This window comes from Charadrius vociferus, unplaced genomic scaffold (genome assembly GCF_000708025.1).
Source record: "Charadrius vociferus isolate BGI_N301 unplaced genomic scaffold, ASM70802v2 scaffold276, whole genome shotgun sequence".
Lineage (NCBI taxonomy): Eukaryota > Metazoa > Chordata > Aves > Charadriiformes > Charadriidae > Charadrius > Charadrius vociferus.
In genome coordinates this window covers 1,559,625-1,575,855 of record NW_009649075.1, presented here as the reverse complement: position 1 = coordinate 1,575,855, position 16,231 = coordinate 1,559,625, and the positions used below count along the sequence as shown (strand labels likewise).

The 16,231-nt window shown below is 39.4% G+C and overlaps 1 protein-coding gene across 2 annotated transcripts in view; it reads right to left on the bottom strand.

Annotated features, from left to right (window-relative positions):
- Positions 1 to 16,231, bottom strand: part of PTK2 (protein tyrosine kinase 2) — a 160,335-nt gene that overhangs the window by 95,793 nt on the left and 48,311 nt on the right. The gene's annotated exons all lie outside the window — the stretch shown is intronic.

Sequence of the window (16,231 nt, the reverse complement as noted above, 5' to 3'; positions counted from 1 at the left end):
ACGCTGGACCACAGAGCATACTACATATCCAACAAGATGGACTACGGTGGGTCAAAGCTTCATCATGTGTCCTGGACTTGTTTTATCTACTAACATCAACATAGGCAGGAAGCCTAATTTTTAGGTAATTACTTACTTCAATGTAGTGAAAGTATTTATACAGTTGTTAACAACAACAACAACAAAACACAGTGAGAGAGCACAGAACCAGTGCTGAAGAACTTAACTCTACAGATCCTGTCTCCTGTGTGACAGGCGTTTTTTACCAGTAACATCTCTACAAAAGTACAACTTTTCGTTAACGGCTCATGTTATCCTCTATCTTACGAAATCAGAAAACTGCTACGGAGATCCCAAAGCCTCAGATCCTAAAGTTGCAGAAAGTCCTGAAATATCACAAAAATCCATGACTCGAAGAGGAGATTACACATTTTGAAATAAATACACTTCATAAAATATTTTTTGAGTGATGACAAGCTGGAAGAAAAACTATCTCAAACTGCTACCGCTATGAAATCCATAGTTTAAAAAAGTTAGGGAAGTACAGCAGCAGATTGAACAGCTGGAGGTCCTCTCCACTCAGCATCCTCCCAGTAACACGTGAGCACGCACCACAGCATTCCCTCACCACTCATACGGCAGCTGGATCCAGCCCGGGACTACAAAGCAACAAATGTATGAGATCTGCCTAGTTATGAAATGTATGAAAAAAAAAAATCTTAATTTCTCATTGAAAGATGTGAAAAAAGAAATCTGATAAACTGTGCAAGAGTGAGAATATGAACTATTACAATAGCTGCAACATCAGGAGAAAGCTTCTTGCATTTGAACTCATACAGGCACTCAATATGACAAAACAGTGACCTTTTAACTCTTCTCAGTTCAACTCCTACAAATACTAATGAGAGTTTGCTATTTGTATATGCATATGGAAATATCTATTTTGTATTCCCATGGTAGTAATACACAAAATATGTAGAACTAATAATTTTTGTTTTCTTCGCTATGTTTACAATTAAAAAAAAACCCAACACAAACTTCCCATGTGAAACTGCACTCTATTTGAGTTTTTCTGGTAACATTTACAAAGATTTAGCTGATTAAATGTTTAAAAAAAAAAAAAAAGCCCCCCCCACCAACCACAGACTTTATATATCTGGCAATTACAATGGCTGTATGGTATATAAACTGACAGAGAGATGCATCATCCAGGAAGTCAAGATGTTTTGATTCTCTATTTTCATTCAAAACCATGAAGGTCCCTAAATGCAGAGAGTCCTATGTGTTACCCGACTAAACAGTCAATGCTCTAATGGACCAAATATCTTTTAATTTATGAAATTATTTACAACCAACCACGTATAAATTAGAGAGAACTGTCAGTTATACGACCACACCTATCGTGTATCTACAGTACATATGGATATGAATGGATGGGCCGAGGCCAATGGCATGGGGTTCAACAAGGCCAAGTACCGGGTCCTGCACTTGGGTCACAACAACCCCATGCAGCGCTACAGGGTTGGGGAAGAGTGGCTGGAAAGCTGCCCGGCAGAATAGGACCTGGGGGTGTTGGTCACCAGCCAGTTGAACATGAGCCAGCAGTGTGCCCAGGTGGCCAAGAAGGCCAATGGCATCCTGGGTTGTATCAGTAGTGTGGCCAGCAGGACTAGGATCGTCCCCCTGTACTGAGCGCTGGTGAGGCCCCACCTCAAATACTGTGTTTAGTTTTGGGCCCCTCAATACAAAAAGGACATGGAGGTGCTGGAGCGTGTCCAGAGAAGGGCAATGAAGCTGGTGAGGGGTCTGGAGCACAAGTCCCATGAGGAGCAGCTGAGGGAACCGGGGTTGTTCAGCCTGGAGAAAAGGAGGCTGAGGGGAGATCTTATTCCTCTCTACAATTACCTGAGAGGAGGCTGTAGTGAGGTGGGGGCTGACCTCTTCTCCCAGTTAACAAGTGATAGGACAAGAGGAAACGGCCTCAAGTTGTGCCAGGGAAGATTTAGATTGGATTCGATATTAGGAAAAATTTCTTCCCCAACAGGGTTATATCACGCATTGGAACAGGCTGCCCAGGGAAGTGGTGGAGTCATCATCCCTGGACGTGTTTAAAAGATGAGTACATGTGCCGCTGAGGGACATGGTTTAGTGGTGGACTTGGCAGTGTTAGGTTAATGGTTGGACTCGATGATCTTAAGGGTCTTTTCCAACCTAAATGAAGTGAAATGATCATGTTATCTATTTACGTATAAGATATGTCAGATATATTCCATTCATTTGAAAGACTCGGCAAAGAAGGCATTGCAGAAATATTTTCTGTAGGGGGAATTTAGGGTCCTGTCCTTCAGCATCAGGCGTAAAACACTGCCTAATGTCATGAAGTGACTGAAGAGTTCTCCCATCTTGAATTACTCAGAATCACACAGGAAGAGAACCTCTGGAGGTCATCTGGTCCAACCCCCCTGCTCAAGCAGGGGCCACCCAGAGCCAGCTGCCCAGGACCATGTCCAGATGGCTTTTGATTATCTCCAAGGATGGAGACTCCACAATCTCCCTGGGCAACCTGTGCCAGTGCTTGGTCACCCTAACAGTGAGGGGGGAAAAAAAGGGTTTCCTGATGTTCAGAGGGAACCTCCTGTGCTTTATTTTGCCCACTGCCTCTGGTTCTGACACTGGGCACCTCTGAAAAGAGCCTGGCTCCATCTTCTGTGCTCCCTCCCTTCAGGTATTTATATATTGATATATATTGACAATATCCCCCCTAGCCTTCTCTCCTCTAGGCTGCGCAGTCCCGGCTCTCTCAGCCTTTCCTCATAGGAGAGATGCTCCAGGCCCTTCATCATCTTCACGGCCCTTTACTGGACTCCCTGCAGAAGCTCGATCTTTCTTGAACTCAAAGTCATTACAACCCCTGGAGGCATTTTCAAGAAATTTGGCAATCCAGAAGTTTGGGCATTTCTGACCAGCTTGTACTGCTCAGTATCATCAAGTGCCAAAATGGGAAGAAGTTTCCCTGGAAAGGGCACTTCTGGAAACAGGACAAAAAAATGCAGAGGTTTGGAGTAGTATCTTATCTCGACTAGCGTCCATTTACAATTACTCTTCGTTCTACCGCAGAACTGCACCTGTTAGTAACGGTACAGTATTTCTCTGAAAGCAAATCTTCTATAACCAAGGTTTTGTTTAAATCAGAACTACCATCTAGATGTCTTCATAAATGGCACGACATAATAACTGAAACAGAAAATTAAATTACACCTTCTGTTCATCAGTAGGGATATGAAACCTGTCCTGCATTAAAACCGTTGTGCCAGGCAGACGAGAACAGTCTTTTTTCAGTGGCGCCCAGTGACAGGACAAGAGGTAACGGGCACAAACTTGAACATAGGAAGTTCCATCTTAACATGAGGAGGAACTTCTTTACTTTGAGGGTGGCAGAGCACTGGCACAGTCTGCCCAGAGAGGTAGGGGAGTCTCCCACTCTGGAGACATTCCAAACCCACCTGCACGCTGTCCTGTGCAACTGCTGTAGGTGACCCTGCTCTGGCAGGGGGGGTGGACTAGATGATCTCCGGAGGTCCCTTCCAACCCTGACCATTCTGTGATTCTGTCAGACGCAAGCTCAGAGCATTTAAATCAGGAATATATTTTTCAGGCTCCCATGTTATTCCCACAAATGACCTCTGCAGTACCCCAAGGGGCAAACAACAGAACAGTACTCTTTGTCCCCAGGTCTACGTGGGGATATTTGAAAAGTAAGAAACAAACTGAAAATGAAAATTTTACGTGAGTTCAGTTCTTAGATAGATGCCCGCATTCCAGAAACGTACCAAGTTAAAAGAAACTATAATCAATTTACTTCTTGGTTGTATCATCCACACTGGGGTTTAATGAACTCAAACAGTACTTTACAAAACAAGCCTTCGTTTCCTTCTCCTGCCCTTCTTCTGAGAATTCACTTTCACGTATAGGCCAAGTTGCTTCACCAGAAAAGTTGTTCACAAAACTCACTGGCTCGCCTGCCTTACATCCACCCAAATCACATATCCATTGGTTACTTCACTTATTTTTAATTAAACTTTTTTTTTGTTTTTTTTTAAACCACACATTCGATTTTTTGAAGCATTTCAACGATTTTACACCACCAGGAAATTTCAGAGCTGTTGTGCACCTATTCCTTGAGGCATTCAGACACTGAAAAGAACTGACTGCAGCAAAGTATTTTTTCCATCCTGGCGTATAAAACTTCCCATTGTAGAAACTATGCTGATTTGAGGCTACGAGTATATCATGATCAAATTTGTATTCATTTATTTTCACAGCTCATTGCCTTGTAGATCCCAGTACTGAAGTACTTCATTTGTTAAACTAAACAGCTTAAGAACATCTTCAGTTTCATGTAAATGTATTTTAAAATGCTGCTAGCCTCAAGCAACTATTATTCCATAAATAAATAAGCCACATTACCCAAACATTTAAAGTTTGGAGTTTCTTTCTTCTTGCCCTCTGGCTCGTGAGCTTTCACAAATTCCACTCATGTTTTCCCAGTTTGACTCTGCAACTACAGGCACCAGAACTTGACTAAGAAAATTTTACAAAACCCTCACGATATGATCCCAACAATTTGGAAGAAAAAAAAAAAAAGTATTGTGAAAATCTCAGCTTATTTGCAAGACAGAAGTGAGACATTTTCACCATAGTGTTGCAAGGAGACAGTTGCCTACTGGAGTGCATAATTTTGTTAGTGTGACAAGCCAAAAAAAAAGGAGGGTTTTTTTTGCGCATCCCAGTCCAGAAGAGATGGAGAAACACAGATATTTTATAAAGGTGGAGTAAATTACATACATTCCTTCCACCTCACACTGCAGCCAGCGGAGAATCTCCCTTGCTGATTTATCGTGTGTGTATGGGGGGGGGTGTGGGAGGTGTACGTGTGTTTCTCAAGTTCTTTGGTACAGTAACATGGAGTTTCAAGTCTTTCAAATTCACTACATTATTCAGCCTGAAGAGTGGGATAAAAATGCCTTTACCCACCTAAGAAATGAGATGAAAACATAGAAAAAATACCCTCCTTCAGTGTCCACAAGTGACTAACAGCAGTGTTCACAAAATCAGTCATGACACCCTCTCATCTAAATTAACAGCCGTACTTGATTATCACAAAGCACTGCATATACATCATATACACCTATTTGGTTTTATGTTTAAACTTTGGAAGGTATACAAAGGGTTTATAAGCTTCAGGAAGCCAATGGCCATAATCTTGTGGTCTAATTAGATTGAGTAGTGTGCTATTATGGATAACAAAGGTAATAAATTGATAGAAGAAATTAATTTTATCTTGTTTTTCAGAAACCTGTCCGCACACATTCTTCTTTAAATTTCAGTAAGTCTAAGGAGAAAAAAAAAAACAAAACCAGATTCAATTTCTACTCCCAGAATACTAATGAGAACTTCTCTTATCACCTTTAATTTTTCTTGACTATTCTCTTTGAGATGGCATTAGATCAATGCATAAACTAATGCTCGTGCAAAGATTAGATAAGCATTTCGTAAGAGGTTCAGCACGAGCTGCATAACCTCCTCAGCAAAAAGCCTGAACAAATATTAAATGGAAGAGACACAAGAGATAATTTAATGGTAATTAAGCGCACACTGCCACAGGGCAATTGAATAGTTTTCCTAGAAGTCTTTTGTGTTTGCTTAATTATTACTTTTATTATTATTGTTAATATAGTTAAATGAGAGAAACGAGAATATTTTTCGTCAGTTTAAGAGAAAAAAGGCCCTATCTTTAAGAACTTAAAGCCTATATGCATACAAAGACACAAAAATGAACTCTGACAAATTTAAAGAATCCTACCAGTTTTTTCTCTTTACTACTAATTCAGAAGAAGTATGTTAAAAGGGGAGATGAAGCCCAATCTGCGGGTTTTGGAGACACCGTCATCTGTGAGCTGGTGTTTCGCCTGCAGAACTGCCCTCCTTGGTGGTATGTGCAGACCTTTACTTACGGCTTTGGAAGTTCAGTTAAGAGTACGCAACGCCTGGAGGAAGGCTGAAGAGTATGTCACCAAGATATATATACTCTTCAAGCAGATCAAGTACCACTGCTGTTGTTCTGCTCCCTATTTTAATTGTTCAGAATGGGAACTCTCCAAAAGCTAAATCCAAAAAAATTGTAGGATGCTATTTAATATAACTTATTTTTACCTAGTCTGTGAGACAACACTAGTTTATATAAACTCATCACACAAACCTGGTTTTGAAAAAGCCACCCCCCAAAAAATCAACCGGCCAAACAAGAAACAGGAAAGCAGCAATCCTTACTGATTTCCACCAACCCAACGAAGCCTGTAAAGTTCTCTTGCCAAACCTGCGCGGCATTACTTCAGTAATGCCACATACTAGAGACCAGATGCCTCTGGCAACGATAAGACTGCGTGAAGCCTGTAGTCATCTCAAATGCTTCATGGCCACAGTGTTTTAGCAATAAAAACACATAAAGATTAAGAAGGCAAACACTTATATTTACACTAGGATTATGAATTCAAGCGTTATAGAGCTAAAAGGCTATATATACTTTTCATTTGGTAACAATCAAAATCCCAAAATCTTATGTCTTAACTGAATCACTTTGGTTTACGTTGCTTGCAATGCACTTGCTTCTACTTACCCGCTTTGTATTCTAGCAGAATGTGCTTATCTGCACTTCCAGAGAGAAATATATTGGAAAACACTTTAAAGGAGGATACCAGAGACAAAAATAATTTCTTGCTGCAATTTCTTGCTGTGGTGATTTCAAGCACTTCTTCCCTCGAATTTTTTTTTGCTAAATGTTCTAACAAGTTTAAATCAGATTTACAGTCAAGCAGGTGTATGCTTTGGGAGGGAAAGGATTAGTCTATTTAAGTTCCATTAAACATGGTATAATGGAAATGCAAACCGCTTCTGGATGAGTACTACTCCAATGTCAGCGTTAGAAGAAGTAACAGGACTGAGATTTGCTCTCAGTCTGGAGAATAAGAATCAAAGTACGACCTATGCTTCATGTCTGTAGTAGCTTCTTGGTCACAACAGCTACAAACAGTCTACAAGGGATGCAATATGCGGCAAATTTGAATGTCAAGCATAAACGCACCTCCTGGAGGTAGGAAAAAGAAGTCTTCTACATGTCCTGATAAAATAAAAAGTGAAACAAAACTGTGACTCTCCCCCAACACACAGTACCTGTGTTCAATGAACACATGCTTAGAAAGGGCAGTAGTATTTATAACAAACAAGAATTTCCAAGTTCAACGTAATCCTATGCCACAATGTATTTCTTGAAATACTAATGTCCTGATACTCAGCAAACATTCACTTTGTTTATTTACCTTCTATTCTCACCAATATTTTAAAATATCTTTTTCATCACTATTCTTCGTTGGTTAGCCAGGACAAAAATCTCTCTTCTGTCTCTAGTCTTTTGAGCAGTGTAAGTTCAAAGATACTCTTAAATCATAAGAAAAGCAAAGAAGTGAACACTGAACCATGAACTAATCAGCTTTTTCCGCAAGGAAGAAAGGCAAATAAACAAAAGCCCGGTTTCATTTCTGATGTCAGACTTTTTAAATATTTGGTTTTTTACTTGAATGGGCAAATTACTGATGGTGTAACTTCTAACTTCTCAAAATTTACTAGGGAATAATGGGAACTTTCCCAGCTATATAAATGGCTAGCAAATTCCAGCTGGTGTAATTTAAAATAAAAATTGGAGACAGAGGAAAGCCCATGTTTGTGAAGATGGAGAAATCAGAGAATAGCCCTACGCTAGCACACATGATTTAAGAAGAAATCTATCACAGGCCTCGTATTTTATATACCAGCTGCTACTTTCAAAAGCCATCTGCTTCATTTTACTGCACACTATTTTTTAATGCAGCTGCAGTATTTCAGAAAAACGTTCACTCAGGCTGACAAGCCATCTTGCCAGTGCAGTTCATAAAAACACCACGCTGGATTTAAATTTCTTTATTAAGAACAAGAGTAAAATCATTCTGAAGTTAGTACTGAATGCTTGCCAGGAGTTTAAGGATTTAAAAAAAACCTACTTGCTGTGTCTTAAAAATATATTTTAGGTTTAAATTTGTTCATATCCTTAGGAATTAAAAAAAAAAAAAAATCAAACTTTCTATTGAGTTCTCTTTTCAAGCATAACTACTGTGGAAATTCTTTAGCAACAGTACTATCGAATGATGTCTCAAAAAGGGCGAATACCAATAATTAGCCACTACGCTGGCTTTCCAAGTTCATTTAATGTTACCAAGAAATTTCCCACAGGATAATCTCCAATTTTTCAGAAGGACAGTTTAAAAATAAGCAATCTATTTCTCTTGCTTTACTTTCAATGTCTATGACCTACTTACACAACTTAGTCCTTTTTAATTTATTTCTCTTTCAAATTGGTATTGCTTTGAAAACTGCTTTTAAACAGTACTTTGGTGATTAAGTCCCCCCTAAAGAGTTACGTGCATAACCAAAAAAAAAATATCACCACCACAACACATAAGATATTTAGATAAGCAAACAAAGAAACAAAATGTCTTCTGTACTCCATTTAGTAAGTAGCATGAGAATCGTAATTATAATCGTTTAACGAAGCATGGAAAACAAAGATTACATCATCTTCTCCTTATCCATTTGTTCTACTCAGATATTTTTAGCTGGTGTTTTTTTATATTCAGAAATGATGTACTTGTGCTTAGTGATATTTATATTAACAAATACAACCTTCTTCTTAACCTTCCTGTTTCTGCAATAATTATTTATTTATTCTCCTTTTTAACAGCTTAAGTGTGTTCTAGCAGCTGCTTTTAAACATTTAAGTTTCTAATACCTGAAGGTATTTTGGTGTTTGCTTTTTGTTTATGATGGCTCACTCTCAGCCTCCACAGAAACTGCTCATCAGGATCTTCGTTACACACTAACACACAACGCTTCTGGTGACATCGCTCCTACGGAACTCCAATGAAGTTTCTCCTGTAAACTCTTAAATTCTGGCAAAAGAGTTTTCCTGTAAACTCTTTAAATTCAACTCTTAAATTCTGGCCTCTGTAACATGAAGGTCCAGAACGCTTCAATACATCCATCGGAGAAGCTGATCTTCTGCAACTACTTATGTGACCCAGACAAAGACTGAAGCATACACCACATTCGTTTTCCCCACAATTTCACACCCAAAATGAACGAAGTCGCTCGGTGTTCAGAGCAGGCCTGTTCCAACTCTTTTTTGTTCCACGCTTGCAGAAGGTACCACATGGAAGTCCACCATGATCCACGACACACCATGATCCTCCTCTTCTGTGGCACCCTATCAGGCATAATTATCTCCAATATTCTATAATCTGTCTCGTACTGTTCAACGCGCCACAGAAATGCTGTAGCGTAGCCTGGAATGGATACATCATTAGATGAACGCTGAACAGTCACCCTACAGAATTGCTTCTGTCTGTAATCACCAAACTGCAAAAGGAGATGGCTCCTCCAACTCTTCACAGCAGAGTTCACCCTCGTTCACCACCAGCAAGTTCCTGTAGGACACTGAATTTTCTTCACTACAGACTCCGAATACTCAGCTTGAAAGAGAAGGGTCCCAACCCACGTTACTACAGCTTCAGAAATCTTATGCAAAATTAACCCTTAACGATTTGTGCCTTTTCTGCTCTGAATGAAGTACCATATGCACAGAAGCCCAAAGCACGCTTCTAATGTCATCAGTATTTTTAGGAGCCACCTTAATGACTGCAATGGTAGTTTTTAAAATATGCACAGGAGGAGAACACACATGTGTTTCCACCCCTATTTACCCATCTGATAATATTAGACTTATTAGAGAAGCTAAGTTTACATTAGGGAAAATTAAGGCGTCGGCCTTTTTAGGGGAGTTAAAAGCACCGATTCAGTATCAGGATAACATTCATTTGCCATCTGCCCTCAGCTGCTCCTCCTCTTCGTCTTCCAAGGTCACAGTCTCTGTATTATCTAGAGGTGAACTTTGACATCTCTAACTAATTTTGGAAGCTGCTCTGTTAATAATAAGGGCATTAGAGATGGGGTGGGGGTGGGGGAAATCAACTTCTGATGAGGCATTGTTAGGGACAGAATGGCTAAAAATGATCCCTTCTGTCCGAGCAGGCTGATCTCCAGATGTCACTGCAATATACACTGCTGCCTCTCAGATCTTCCATAAAGTAGGACTATACTCTTGGGAGCCATATAGTACTCAACCTACTAAGCACGCCTTGCTAACAGCTAATTTTATACTTCTCCTCTCCGACACAGAATTTTGCTTTTCGAGGACAAATGAGTCCAAGCATAAACGTGAGTCAACTTTTTTTTTTTTTCCCCCCCTTTGGTTTGATGTGTGTTATATACAACTTAATACACTAAGGAGAACAACATTTTGTTCAAGATTACTAACAAAGACATATCCGTGCATCAATAGATGGAAACCTGTCCTGAGCATTTTAAATTTATCCTCTTGAATCAAGAGTAATTCACAAATGACTGCAAGAAAGCCCACGGGCAGTATTTTCACCACTCTGGTTGACAGGTGGAAATTTTAAATCAAAGCTGCTGTTTTCCTTTGGACTGAGCGCGGCTATTTAAGAGGTATTTAGGAACACAAGTACGTTTTAGATTCCTATCATACAGCACTGCTAACAGAAAGCAGACATTTGACCCAGATTTGGAAGACACCAAAGTAGCTACACACCACTACAAACAGCAAGATCTAAAGAAGAACATCAGCGTAGTTTTGACCGTGTAAATCAACTTTTATAGTTAAAAAATGAGTACTTTATGAGGAAACTGTGAATTTCAGCAATTTCAAGAAACCGACCCCTGTAAAGGATACCTCACCTATAATTACTTTTACAAGCTGTAAGGAGCAGATAGGTGACGTTCGGTTTGATTTATATTTTTATAATTAAAAAAAAAAAAAATCTTTTAAAGCAGCTGCAATTCTTACATTTCTTACCACTTCCCTTTAGGGCACAGTTTACATGTCAACAATTAACTCTTCCTGAAAGATTTTTTTTTGTTTTATTTTTTGTTTTAAACAGGCTGCCAATGTCAGGAACAAAGCCAGCTTTTGTCCCTACGTCCTTGACTTTCTTCAAAGCTCTTCCTGTCAAAGTCATTTGCTTTAGGTCTCCTATTTTTATTAGGGTATAAGAGATGTTGTTATTTAATTAGGTTAAAGAATCTAATTCCCAGCCTGCACTTCAAATTATATCTCACGCACCTAAGCCTTATAAAACTTTAATGATTAAGTTATTACGGTAATTGCCTGGACTTGAAATTTCCTACATGTTGAGGGACAGCGGTATAAAAATAACTGAATTTGCATTATGCATTTATTTGCCACAATATAAAAGAGATTTTTCATTTAAGGAAATACATTTTAGGCATTAACAGTGTCTTCACAAACACTACAAAGAGCAAAAAACTGCCATTTGTCCATCAGAAACATTGCCTCCTCTTTCTTTAGAGAATTTTCTTTTTTTTTTTTTTTTTGGAAGAAAACAGGTATTACTTTTTTGCTCTTTTCGTTTTAAAAACAGTTTTCTTACGAAAATGAACCTGCATTGCACTTGTCTGGTGAAACACCGAATCCCTGTGGCGCAGAATTCCGCTTGATTTTTGCAGAACGTCATTTACCTGCCCTAACTTTGAAATCATCCTTTCTCTGCTTGCAATTCCTTCGTCTTGTGCGTTACACAAACCTTGGCTCATTTCAAAAAGCAAACCCAAACTCGGTTCAATCCTACGGTCTCCTCTATTATCTATACGTACACCTCCAGGGCAGGTCCAACGCCGCAAGCTAAACAAGGCAGCACAGAGGTAAATTCTACGCTGACAAACACGACCTTTTCTTGTTCTTTGGGATCTAAAAAAACCCCAAAATTACTTTAAAAGTCTTCTGTTCGAAGCAGGAGGACAGCAACAATGGAACGGCTGATGCCCACGAGCTGTTTCTCCCCCCACTCTCATACAGATGCTTACTCCCTTTTCATCAAGGGATAAACCATCTCCAATTACTGGAGGCTAACACGTTATTCAAGGATAAATGTGTGCAGGCTCTTGTCCCGCAATAAAAGGAAGGCAATTTGAGTAGCTTACGTCTGATTCTCATTATATGAATGTTTTTAAAAGCTGTACTCTATCTTGATGTGAGATACGGCTTTTGGTCCTCACTCAGCTCTTCAGGGAAAAGAGAAAACACCCGTCCCCTTTATTTCCACCTCCCAACAGCCATGTCACTGGAACAGAGGGAAAGGAAGACACTCGCAATGAATTTCACCAACACGTATTTAAAGCAACTGGAAATGCTCCCAAAAAGTACAGGAAAAATGTGAAGTCTTATTTTCATTACTCAAAACCCTCCAATTTTTAATTCTCCTCTTGTGCCCTTATGCTTCTTCCCTCTGAAGTTTTGAAAAATGGTAAAAATGGATACAAAAGACAGATTATTAAGATTTACAAAACAGTCAACTGAACAAAAAAAAAAGGAGGCTACTTATTTAAACAAATTAACTTAGAGTCTTTTCACTCAGCAATCCTGTGTACTTCACTTTTAAGGTTTTGGGGGGTCGGGTTAGAGTTCACACTGGTTCAGACTTGGGCACACAACACAAAGAGACGCCACTGAAGGCTGGCACATAAAACCTACGCAGCAAGCATCTGCCAGCTGTGCAGACGACCATAAATCTGGCATTTCCTGATTTTTTTAATGCTTTAACCTCACAATTCAAACAGCACTGGGTGGGTGCCAATTTGCCTAATTTGGCTGAAACTGTAAGCAGTTGGGCCCGAGGGAATAACGCAGTCAATGCTTTATCACCACCCAAATCCTCCACTTCATGAAAAAAAAAAGAGAAGACACCTCTGAAGACCTGTCATCCACTACCTTTGACGTCTTCCAAACAGAGCAGTAAGAGACACACTTCGAGCATTAGTTTGCTGATCAGAGCTCTCAACTGGGACGTAAAATGACATGTCTTGAACACACAACTCCTCCCGTGAAGAGGAACAGCCTGAGCATCAGCCTCTCCCCCACCTCACGTCCCAAAGCTGAAGCACAGCCTGAAACACAGATGCTTCGACAAACTGCACAGTATCAATATTAGTATGACTAATTCCGACGTTACAAACAAGTTCCATGGTGTGTCCCCCCTCACACACACACATTTTAATCCTTTGCCGTACAGATTGCAAACCAGGGGCACTCTCATGAAAAGTCTCGTTAGGTGCCCTGCTTTTATACTTCCAATTAGAACAGCTTACGCCCACTGCAGATGGCGGAATGACCGCTCCTGATTACAAACAGCCGTACGTCAAGCTACAAACAGTTCTGGTCATAGGTTTGTGATTTGTTCAAGACTCTTGAAAATAAAGACTATATCCAAACAAAGAAAGGTCACAGCATCCTTAAAATAGCCAAAATTAAGGGGAGAAAAAAAAAAAAGATTTCATGTATTAAGTCCAAGCTGAGAAGACTTAAATGCTTGCACCGATTTTTACAGGGCAGTGCACTCATTGACATGAATGGGAGTAGTCATGCATGTGAAGTTACAAACGTGTGCCAGTTTTCAGTTTAACAGCCTGATAATTGTGGTTTGGGTTAACTGTATGAATAAACTGTGTCTGTTGACAGCGATTAAGGTAACATTTCGTTATCTTTATAAATGTTCTGTGCTTTTCTGGAGGATGAAGATCACTTGAGGATTCAGTCTGTTCCTCAAACTTTCAGCTTCTTTTTCAACAACACTGCCACTCTGCAACTCAAATTCAAGAAAATAATTACATTTTCTAAAATCCATGGACAATTCATGGGTGACAGAGGTCACCATATTTCTTTTCCTTCACCATGAACTTTCAAATTTGATGTACATTTTTGATAAGTCAGACGTGTTTAGATGTTACCAAATTAGTCGAGGGTTCTCAGCCTCATCTTGTAAAGAAAGATTGAGTCACAGGCAGCATCTGGTCCTCAAATCTTTTTCTCGTTTATAACATACGAAACAGCAACGTATTGGATTTTTACATCTACAAAAGCCAGTTTGATTACAGAAGTGTTATTCTGTTGGATCTTTTTTTTAATTCTGTAACTGGGTCCTACATTCATTTTCTCTAACATAGTTATTTCTGTGCAGAAAGCTCAAGATATCTATGTATGCATGTATGATATATGTACATTCTGCTGTTCTTGCCTATACACAAGATGATGTGTCTGACTGTGAAGGGTGAGCTGTGGTTAGCAAAAGAGAATGTTACAATTTTGTGGGAATGACAATGAGAGAGAAACAGAAAGTGAAAAATCATCTTTGCTTGTTTTTCCACATCCCCCTATGTTTTAGGTCTGTTTTATGATGCAGTGCTATTGCACAAATTCTTCTCCTGTCTTCTTTTCATAAGCCAGTGGGGTTGCCTTAACACCTCACCAGATAACAGTAATTGTCCTAATTTATTCAAGAGGCCAAATGAGACTTATGGAGCAAAACAGAATCACAGACAGCAAACGACAGCTCTGAAAAGCTGTGCACCTGATTTCCACAGCAATGGCGACCCAATTACCTCGCAGCACACCAGAACGAAGAATAGTGACTTTTGAAGAACTGGAGTTTGAAATACCTCATGATAAGGCGGAAAAGAAAGGAGAATAGAAAAAAAAAAGGTATAGTGTGCAGAGCAAGGAAACAAGAACCTCTGATTTTAATTTTATAATAGAACTAAGATTCAGGGCATCGTCAGATACAGGCAGCTGTCATCTTTGCTTATCCTTTCCTGCCACCCTTCATAAACCTTCTTCCTATTCTGAGCCATTTGTATCTATTTCTAATGATTTCCACGAATTTACTAAAAATGCGTTCCTCAGAAAACGATAAAAAAATATTCCTCTGGCATTTTAAACTCCTTGCATGAAAGAAAGAGTTCTGAAGCGCACATGAGAAGACACTGCGGCTCTTGGATAGGTAAACGATGGAGTTCAGGAACTCATTTTGGAGCTCATCACCCACTTTTTGCATCATGGAAAACATAAACCTCCTATGTTTAAAGCCAGTATGAAGTAAGTCACCTGCTGCTGAGGTTCCGGACGAGGAACCCGATTTTGTTGTTTCTAGAAGAACCCCTGGCAGTACTAAGAAGTTGCCAAAATCCAGACATTTTTAGGTTGAAACAAGTATATCACACAGATCAGTTCCACTAGAATGCCAAGTTCAGATAAACACTGCACTAGAATTGTCTCCTCAGAAGTCAACTCCATCATATATCAATATAAGAATTTCACCACACATTAAAAAAATTAAGTCGTTTACCTAAGGCAGAAACACGTGTGTATACAATCAAAAATATAAGACATTTAAGAAAATAGCTTTCAGATGAAGTATTGGACAAAGGGGAGGATTATGTTTTTCTCTTTCTAGAAACAAAAACAAAATTTAACCAGAATTACTGTTTCCCGGTTCCTCATCTGCAAACGTGTCTGTTCACAAGGGCAGAAGAGTGCCACGCTTTGGACCAGCTCCAGTTATATCCTAGTTTTAGGGGATGTTGCTCAAGAATTGTGGTATGTCTCAAGCAGCCAACCTAATTTTTGATATTTTTGTATGTGGCAGACACACACACAAAAAAAAGAACAGTAAGCCATGGAAATAGTTTTCCTTGGTAGAAGCCTTTGGGGTTTCAGTAACATTATCAGGACTTCATATTGTTTCTTTGACACAACAAAACGCATCAGGTAAAAAAAAAATAAATTCTTATTTCAAAACAAAACTCCAGAGCTTCCATGGTGCAGTTCTTGAGCTCTGCTATTTCAGCTGACTTCACAAGCCCTCTCCCTTTGCCTCTCATTCCCACCTTATTCCATCTCTATCGTGACAATACTCCATAAATGACTCCTTTAAATAATCTAGATTAAAACTAATCCTCCATAGAATAGTACAAAGTATCACTTAAAACTATGACAGAAAAAAATATCTGGTTCACAAAACCGTCACCATTAATGACACAAGCTGTTTGCTAACCACTAACAACATTTCAGTGTGTGAACATGGACAACGTACCATCCAGACACGGGGAAAGACCCACCTAACAAATAGCCAATACGCAAGTTTAGGTTTGAATCTTCAGAGATGCACGGATTCTTAAAGTTAGGGGATACAGTAACTATTCACATCCAGACTCC